The 10,170-nt window shown below is 45.9% G+C and overlaps 1 protein-coding gene across 4 annotated transcripts in view; it reads right to left on the reverse strand.

The window, feature by feature from the left end:
* CEP112 (centrosomal protein 112) overlaps positions 1-2,030 on the reverse strand; it is a 378,610-nt gene extending 376,580 nt beyond the window's left edge. For 2 of the 4 annotated variants that reach the window (XM_058675352.1, XM_058675353.1), the window contains exon 1: positions 1,912-2,030. The gene's annotated coding sequence lies outside the window, so the exon portion shown is untranslated. Of the gene's footprint in view, positions 1-347; positions 480-1,911 lie in introns of those variants that run through there. The other 2 variants (XM_058675350.1, XM_058675351.1) reach the window with 2 other exon arrangements.
* Between the last annotated feature and the right edge of the window lie 8,140 nt (positions 2,031-10,170).

Below are 10,170 nucleotides of genomic sequence, written 5' to 3' on the forward strand. Positions count from 1 at the left end.
CTCGTGATGTCACCTGAGCCATCAGGTGCCTTGAGTTATTTCCTACTCCACAAACTTTCCAAACTTTTGCCAGATATTCCAAAGCCCCTCAATAACACCAGCCTCCTCACCCTTGGTTTTAAAAGTCTGTACTAATGGGGTCCAATTGTGGCTCAACAGGTTAAGTTGCCATCTGCTACACCAGCATCCCATATCAGCCCTGTCAGAATTCTAGCCACTCTACTTCCAATCCAAGTGCCTGTGACTGCACCCGGAGGGCAGCAGAGGCCAGGCCAGCTCCTGGGGGTGGGCTACAGCCTGGCTCTGCCCCAGCTGTTGAAGTCATTTGGGAGAAGAACAGCACCCACGTGGGAGGCCCTGATGAAGCTTCTGGCTCCTGGATCAGCTCAGCTCAGCTCTTGCCAGGGAGTGAACCAGCAGATGGAAGATCTATTTCTCCTCTCTCTGTAAATCTGCCTCTCAAATAAAAATGAATAAATCTTAAAAAAAAACCAGCAACTATTCATATGAATGAGCAAACTAAGGAGAACACAAAAGCTCAGCTCTGCTGCTCCACACTTACACACTTATAAAAGACACAAGAGGGTCAAATAATTTTTGCTAAAAATCTGCCTCTCTTGACCCTTCAATTCTCAAACAAAATAAATGGAATAAAGATAAAAACAGAAACTAGTTAATATTTCAAACCCTCAGGAATTTTTGTTATATAAGTTACATGGTATATCCACGAGTTTTATCTCCTTAATTCTACCTAATCTGAAAATTGTACAAAATCCATCAGGACTGAATGAATTGAATAGAATTAAAAAACTAGCGCAGCTAGGGTTAAAGTCCTTAGAGTGTGTCTGGTTACAAAAATTACTTCAGAAGCAAAAAAGAAGTAAACTGGGCGGCTGACTCCTACTTAGTTATAAGCTGAAGTGGATCGTGTCCATTTTTGTTAAGCCTATTTCTCAGAGGACATCTACAAAATGGGCTAAGACCTTCTCAAGGTGTTTAGCTCCACTAGAGCCAAACATGAGCAAGCTACAAACGCTCAACGGCTTTGGAGGAGCAGGAAAAAAAACCAGAAATGCTCAACAAAGAAAACACTGCATAGACAACATGCTATTGGCCAAACACAACGTTCCTGAAGTTGCAAAAGAAAAGGGGGAAAAAAGGTTACTTTAGATTCAAAATATATTGTGGATCATTAAAAAAAAAAAAGCCTGCAATGACAACAAACCGTTAAGAGGCTGACAGGTGCACTAGCTGACGTGTTTGGCCAGGAGCCCTCCCCTACTGTGCCAGGGGCGTGGCGAGCAGTCAACGCACCTGCCGGGCCCGGGGAGTGGCCGGCGGCCCTGAAGGATGTGCACACCCCGTGCGGCAGCTCCCGGCACCTCCTTTCCCTTTTTCCCCTCATTCCGACTTGTCTCTGCACACAGTTGCGACTTAACCCGGCTCCTCAACACTGAAGAAACACTGCGCAGCCTCCAGCGACGCGCGGATGCTGGCGCACGGCCTATCCAAGGGGGACTCGTTCAGCCGCTACTGTTTCTAGAACCTGAGCAGCCAGGCTCCGGTTTTGTCCTGGGAGACACTTGGACGCGCACTCAGGTCCGCGGCCGCTCTCCTATCCTGTCAGGGACACTGACTTCTCCTCACAAGCCGCGAGTCCTCCTGGGGCCCCTTCAAGTTACCCAGTCCCATCGGGCTGACCAAACTTTACTTCCAACTTTCTCACTCGGTGCCCGGGCCTGGGTTTCGCCCTGCAGTGACAGCAGCCGGCGGTGCCGAGGCCACCCTCCCCGCCACCACAGCCCCGATCTGGGGCGCGCGCCCCCACAGGCCTGAGAACGGGCCCGGGGCCTGTGGAGCGACGCCCCTCTCGCGGAACGACCCCGCACGCGCCAAATTCCACTGGAGAACCTGGGAGTGGAGGGAGTGAGGAGCTGGAAACCAGAGCCTGGCGCCCCTACACGCAAGCTTTCAGCTCGGCCGCCACCGCCGCCACCGCCGCCACCGCCGCCAAACGGTTTCAAATCCTTGCCGGTCGCCGGGTCGCCGCCGCCCAGCAGGCCGGGGGCGGGGACTTCCGCGCCGCCTGTCGCCGCCCCCGGCCCCGCCCCGCCGGCCTTGCTGTTGCCGTGGCGACGCCCCCGGCGGCGGAGACCAACATCCCCTTCGCCCAGGACCGGGATTTCCGCCCTCGCGTGTCCCAGCCTTCCGGCTAGGCCCGGTGCGCGGTGTCGTTGCCATGGCCACACTCCAGCAGGCCGGGAGGCGGGGCTTCCCTGCTGGCGGGGCTCCACGCTCAGGCCGTGGCCGACGCGTGGTGCTGTTGTCATGGCGACACTCGTGCCTGCACTGGTTTCTGCTCTTCCTTTCTCTCCCCTCTGGACCGCTGGGGCTGGTGATCCGCACCGTTGCCATAGTGATGCCTCGGTTGGCCTGGGAACAGCCAGGCAGGCAAGGCCAGCGTAACTGGACCTTGGGCGGTTCCAGGATAACTGGATCTTTGGCTAGACGGGCATCCTGAGCCAAGAGCACCTTGCGAACACCGGGATACCCCCAAAATGCTCGCTTTCTATCTGGACGGACTTCACAGATGAATCATTCCAAACGAGAATTTACCCGAGTATCTCACACCCAGTGGTGAATGATTGTGTATTAACCAGGAATATGAGCAATTTTTTCCCCCGGTTTTGTTTTGTTTATTGTTTTATTGCCTTTGAAGCTACCTGAGGCCAGCAGAAAAGAAAAAGTGCCCCAAATTCTGAAGCTCCTGGGTGGAACTAGAGATAATGTTTCCAGATTCCGTGAATAGTTACATCAGGTGCGGGGAAGGCACATCCACCTCAGGGCAGTCTTCTGTCTGCACTGCTATGTTGTGATATGCTTCGGTCTTTGTTAACCTTTCTGGAGAAGCTCCGAATTGGCTGTTTTGAAATCTCTTGCAGAAATAGAATTTAAATTGTAAAAATCCTCAAAATGAAATTCAGCTTACTTCTGTTTTGCATTTGATTTCACAATAGGATTCCTTCTAAAGTGTATGCTATACACTCGGTGTGATGCCAAACATAATATTAAGCACAGCTTGAAGCATCTTTCCAATTTTGTATGAAAAATGGGGGTGGGGGATTCATTCATTTGGATCTAGTGACTTTCAAGCCTCTGGAGGAAGACATACTGTATCTTCAAGATACTTTTTTTCAAATGCATTTCACTGCAAAAACAGACCAACACTTTTCATCTCTGAGGCTAATCGTAATAAGCAAAAGAAAGAGCACAATGTTTAGTTTTGAAAAGCATATCTATACATATTTCTTTGCTAGTTTGCCCGAGGGAGTGGTAGAAGATGGCCCAAGTACCTGGGTCCCTGCACCCACAGGGGAGACACAGTTGGGCCCCTTGCTGCTGCCTTCAGCCCTGGCCACTGCAGCCATTTAGGGACTGAGCCAGGACATGGAAGGCCCTGCTCTCTCTCTCCTCTCTCTGTAACTCAGCCTTCCAAATAGAAACAATGTATGGGTCATCCTACTATTAAAGACTAACCATTATTAAAACATTTGTGTATCTACTGAATCTTCATGATTTTTTAATGCCTGTTCATCATTCTATCGTTTGGACATAACATAGATTGCTTAAGTATTCTCTTGTGACTACCAACTTTGCTCTTATAAATAATGCTGCAATAAACGCTTTCACAAATATGCATGTTTGTTGAAGTTCCAGGTATCTCGATGGAAGAGTCCTGTGGGCATAAGCATAGGTGTCAAAGCTTTTGATCAGTCCTGCCAAACTGCCTTCTAGAAGTGTGTTTGCAAATTGGCAACCCGACTCAACAGTCTGTAAGAGTAACTATCTCACATTAGCATGTCTTTACATCAGTGCTAACTTCGGAAAAACAGGCAGGGGTGAGTACGTGGAGTGGTGGTTAAGCGACTCAGCGGGATACCCACATCTGCCAACTCTCCATGCTGTGTTCTGGTTTGACGCAAACCTGGGAACAGAGGCCATGTCAGGATCTGGATTGAGCTCTCGCCTGTTGGCTTCAGAATGAACCAGCCCTACCTGTCATGGGTATTCGGGGAGCGATGGGAGATCCCTTGCGTGCGCACTTGCTCTCTCTCTCTCTCTCACTCTCTCTCTCTGTCTCTCGCTCTCTCTCCCCCTCTCCAAATACATTAAATAAATAGATTTTTAAGGACCAGCATCTCTTTGACTTATGTTTCCTACTCTGAGGAATATTGAAATATTAAAATATCTCTATTACTCTTTCTTCATTGTTCTGCCAACTCTCTTTCACCCTTTGTTTTTCTGGCATTTCTCCAGATGGCTGACAGAGGACTGATAGGTACCTTTCATATTTTCAATTTCTTGTTTCAAAACTAGCAGTGGCTTTGTACACAGTACTTATGCAGAAGCTGATACTCTAATAAAATTCAGTGATTCACAATTTTCGTTTGTCATTTGAATGAAATAAATGAATGACAGCTATCTAGACAGCATAAATTATAAATATCTAGAATCATTCCTGTGTTATTATTATGCAAATATGTTAGAGAAATATGAGAACAATTCTGTAACCACAAAGTTCCTTAAGGTGGGTTTGAAATGATACAGAACCTTCTATTTGCAGACCACAAATGCATAAATTATATTTGCAAATAGATGCCATGCAAGGGAAGTAAAAGCCAAAATTTATGAAACATTTTCTTTTCTTCACTGTTTAAAAAAAACTTTTTTTTCACCGCTTTTAGCAGAGTAATTCTGGATCCTTCCATATTCCACTATTTCCTCCCTACTTCTGCACTTTATCCTAGCCTACCTTCTTGGGTCAATTCACTCTAATGCCTATGGGCAGAGAAGCCAGTTCTTCCTTCTCCTTTAACCATACACAGCTTGTCCTAGCCAGTGTCCATACCAATGAGCAACCAACCAGCAGCCTACCTCCTGACCTCACCTACTCAGGAATCTTTCCTACCAATCTATTTCAGCATTAAGTGTTGGGGTTCAATGAAATCGAGTGAAACTCCAAGACAAGTGAAATGATTTTGATTTCCAGTCAGGGGGCAGTCTCTTGCCATGAGCAAGAATCGCCCAGAAACAAAATAAGTGTGGAATTTTTATAGCAAGTATCTATTGGAAAATCAAAAGCTACATGACAGTGAGCAAATACATGATTAGGGGCTTAAAGTGATACAGAACAGAAAGCAGGTAATAGAAATTTACAATGCATTGGCTTGGGGTCCTGATCCTATCACTTCAATGCAGGCAGTAATAAAACAGCGTGCCTGGAAGGTAGCTGTGCTTCCCATAAATCTCAAAACTGCAAGATTCTCCCTTCCTCCTGTCTGCCTCCTGGTGTTTCAGGAAGCAGGAGCTTTTTCTTGTAACAGGATGTGAGTGACTTCCAGGAGTACAGTCACCTTTACATTTAACCCTTTCAACTAAGCAAACATTCCAACATTAAAGTTTGAATATTTCCTCGAAGCCTCTGAGAAACATCACAGCATAACCAGCGGAAGAATTGTACCAAAGACAGTCCTGAAGTTACAGCGTCTGGTCCTGTCGCTCGCTGGGTTTGTGATGTGCATGAACTGAGTTACGTAACTACCCAGACTTCAGCTTCCTTCTCCTTTATAGGGTGACTGGGAAGACGGGATTAAGAGAGGTGAGATACTATATATCGACAACTCTGCCCAGTGTCTAACCAGACCGCAACACCGAGTCTTTCTCAATTATTTCAAGCACTTCGAGAAGCCACTAGGAGGCAGCAATAACACATGAAGAATGACTCACACACACACACACAACACAAACTTTAAAAATCACATAAACAAGCATACTGTGCACATTACACATGCACCTTGCATAGCAACCACATATGCACATATGCATAGCGACAACCTAGTGATCCAAACATTTAAAAAGAAAGCATTTAGAAAAGGAAATCTACTTATAGGCCTATTCATAGTCTACTTACAGGACAGAATGAACCAAATAATGACTAAATAGAGAGACTGCAGCTGGGCCATTTTCAGTTAGTCTTCCTAATCCAAATAGCCTCTTAACATTGTAAGCACAACAGAGTTTCTTTATACCAGTAAATCGCAAAAATCAGCATTGCAACCTAAGCTGTAAAATCTGAGAGGCAAAGAGACAGACGGAGCACATATCCCCTGGTTTATTCCCCAACTGTCCACAACAGCAAAGGACCAGGCCATAGCTGGGAACTAGGAACATAATGCACCTCTTCCACAAGGTTAACACTTGCTCTCTCCCAAGGTGTGTGTTAGCGTAAAGCGGGCATTGGGAACCAGAGGAGTGAATCAAACACAGGCACTTTGAGATGGAACACAGGTGTCTTCACCAGCCTCTTATCGTAGGCCAAAGGCTCCTCCAGATCTGGTTATTTAAAAACTCAAGTTTGCACTGCAACCTGGAATGCCTTCCAGTGAAAAATGATGATGCAGAAAGCCGTCCCTAGCAAGCTTGCCACATTCCAGGATCCCCCCGGTGGAACAGAGGATTGGAAAAGGCTTAAAAGGTAGGTTTAAAATAAGACGGCTGGGCTTGTGAGGTTTTGTTTTTTTTTTTTACATTCTGTATAGCTGATGCTACTGAACTCAAACCTAGTTATTGTGCACAGGAATAGCCCGGCTGCTGCCAGTCTAACAGAACCACAAAATGGCCTGTTCAAAACACAACCGAAGTTCAGTGACACCATCCTCCAAATATTCATACTTTAATTTCCTCTAGAGAAATGTATGCATTAATTCAAACGCTGTCATAGGTTCTGAGTCCCCAGTAGGAACAATAAGTGAGTTTGTGAATCAAGGGTTCAAAGCAGGAGTGTCCCTTTATTACTACTTCCCATGACCCACTTGGTCATCCCTTTGCTTTTTTCCCCACATCTGAAATCTGCAAGTTCAAAGTTTCCCTGGTTCCCCAAGGAGAAACACTCCCTCCAGCAGGCACAGCTAGTCATACCATACTGTAACCTACAGAGGTTGCCTGGCAACTTTGAGCTCCTGGTGCCAAGGGTCCCACAAGCAAGCAAAGGTCATTGACCATGATCATTAGGAATAAGAAAGGGTACCGTTCTCTCAATACCACCCCCCCCATAATTTTTATCCTAAAAGTACAGAAACGTCAGCCTTACAAGGAGACTGTGGTTTCTCCAGCACCTCAAGGGTGAGGGGCTTATTTCACTTCATAAGGAAACCCCTAGCGACCAACAGAAGTGCCACACGGAGAGTGAGAGAAATATCAAAGGGATGGCACTGAAGGGAGAAGGTGAGCATCAGTGGCAGTTCTAAAACCAGCAGCAGTTGCTTAGGCTGACTTTCATCTCATCCACCTTACTCATTCTGGTCTCATCCAGAGAAAAAGGAAGCCTATAGGAGCCTAGGAGAGAGTCTTAGAACATTTATGAACCAGTGGATACAACAAGGCAGAATGTGTTGTCAAGGATACTGTTCCGTGGTACCCACTTTCCCTTTAACGGCTATTGAGCCAGGAACCCGGTTCTCTTCCCATTCCCTGTAAGGCTCCCAATCACAAGCAGCCTCTAACTCAATCTGACACTGAATTCATATGTATTTTTACTGGTTCATATACATATACATATATATTCACTGATTCATCCCCGAAATTCCTAGAAAGATCAAAACTAGGATCTGGGAACTCACACCAGGTCTCCCTGAGAATGACAAGAACCTGACATCCGCACTGCCTCTCAGAGTCCACGTTAGCAGGATGATGAAGCCAGGAGTCAGATAGAAGAATTCAACCCAAGCACTCTGATATCGGAAGTGGGTGTCTTCGTTGCTGGGCCAAACACCTGCCTGTGTATTTTCTTTCTTCTGTAAGTTTTCTATAATTAAAACCATATGTTCAATGTATGAAAGCTCAAAGCCCAACTACAATTATAACTGTCAGGGCATTCCAGGTTCTGGGTTCGTCTCTCTTTCCTGAAATACATGAAATTATAATATCTGTGTGTGTCTTGTTTTTGGCATATGTGATTTATTTTGATGTTGCATGTGTCCTGTCAGAAATCTTATGCTACCCCAAATCATTTGTCAAAGCAAGCATTATGGGACATACCAATACAACTACAACAGGCTATTAAAACACTGAAAAGCTGAGGTAGGAACTGTGGCTCGGTGGGTTAAGCTTCTGATTACGATGTCCACGTTCCATATCACAGTGTCTGGGATTTAGTCCTGCCTCTGCTTCCCATCTAGCGTCCTGCTAATGCACACCTGGGAGTCAGCAGATGATGGCTCAAGTAGTTGGGTACCTGCCATCCATATGAGAGCCTGGAAGCAGGTCCTGGCTCCCACCTTTGGCTTGGCCTAACCCCAACTGTTGCAAGTATTTGAGAAGTAAGTCAGTGGATAGAAAATCTCTCTCACACACACTTTTAAATTAAAAAAATAAATTTAAAATATTGAAAAGATGGCCCAGTGCAATAGCATAGCGGCTAAGGTCCTCGCCTTGAATGTGCCAGGATCCCATATGGGTGCTGGTTCTAATCCCAGCAGCTCTACCTCCCATCCAGCTCCTTGCCTGTGGCCTTGGAAAGCAGTCGAGGATGGCCCAAAGCCCTGGGACCCTGCACCCATGTGGGAGACCCAGAAGAGGCTCCTGGATCCTAATTTCAGATCAGCTCAGCTCTGGCCATTGCAGCCACTTGGGGAGTGAACCATCAGATAGAAAATCTTCCTCTCTATCTCTCCTCCTCTCTGTATATCTGCCTTTCCAATGAAAATAGATGGATCTTTAAAAAAAAATACTGGAAAGCTTCTATACCTCTTGGAAAGCAGCCACTGCGCAATTGATGTCAGTACCACCTACCAGATCACCAACTCTCCTTCTAAGATCTTCCTCTACTTCCCCAGCCTAGCAAATAAGGCTAACCCCATCCAGCTACCATTTATACTGTCTAATCCCATGTCATGCTGGCTATATCCTTGAAATGGGTCAAATATAATGAATCCTTAAATATATAGACCTACCCCCCACCCCATCCAGTATGTTCCTCCATTGGGTATGAGCAGGGATAAACAACTTAGAAAATTTGGGCCCGGCACGGTAGCTGGGATTCCATATGGGCACCAGCTTGTGTCCCAGCTGCTCCACTTCCCATTCAGATTTCTGCTTGTGCCCTGGGAAAGCAGTCAAGGACGGCCCAAACCTTGGGACCCTGCACCTCCATGGGGGGTACTCAGAAAAAGCTCATGGCTCCTGGCTTCAGAATGGCTCAGCTTTGGCCATTACAGCCACTTGGCATGTGAACCAGCAGACAGGAGATCTTTCTTTCTGTCTCTCCTTCTCTCTGTAAATTTTTCCAATGAAAAAAATTTAAAATAAAAACCTAAAACAAGAACTTAGAAAATTTCTGATTTGTATGTCATAATTGATACAAATGGAGAGTAGCCATTAGAAGGAAGAGGAAAAGCCTAATTATGAAAACGTTTATTGGAAGGGCTTCAGAGGCTGAGCAAAGCCTGGCACTCAGATCTCTAACAGAAAGGCCCAAAAAGCTATCTACCAGATGTCAAGGGGAATCCTCATTTCCTGCTTTTCCTATTTCACGTTGCTACCAAGACTCAGAACTCCCATTCTATCCCAAGAGAGCCCAGGGAAAATGATAAATTCAGTTGTCTCTCGGGGAGTCATCTACTACTGCTGTTCTAATACCACTTGGAACACCCAAACCCACTAGAGTGGCCAGCTTGAGTCTCAGCTTCCCCACTTCCCATCGAACTTCCTGCTAATGTCAACTCTGGGAGGCAGCAGGTGGTGGCACAAATACTGCTGACCCTCCCACTCACGGATGACTCAGAGGCAGTTCCTGGACAAGTACTGACTGTTGCAGACATCTGGGGACTGAACACTTCTTTCAAGCAATTTTTCAAGAATACACTATGTTGTTATTAACTCTAGTTGACATGTAGTACAACAGATCTTTTGAACTTGGTTCTCCTCTAATGAAACTGTGGATCCTTTCACCAAAATCTATTTGATCTGCTCCATGCCCAGCACTAAAACAGTCATTCTAATTTTTACCTTTAGGAATTCAGCTTTTTCGGGATTCTAGTTATAATGAGATCACATGTTTGTCTTCCTCGGCTTGGTTTATTTCATTTAACATGATGTTCCCCAGCTTCATCC

This window comes from Ochotona princeps, chromosome 17 (assembly GCF_030435755.1).
Source record: "Ochotona princeps isolate mOchPri1 chromosome 17, mOchPri1.hap1, whole genome shotgun sequence".
NCBI lineage: Eukaryota > Metazoa > Chordata > Mammalia > Lagomorpha > Ochotonidae > Ochotona > Ochotona princeps.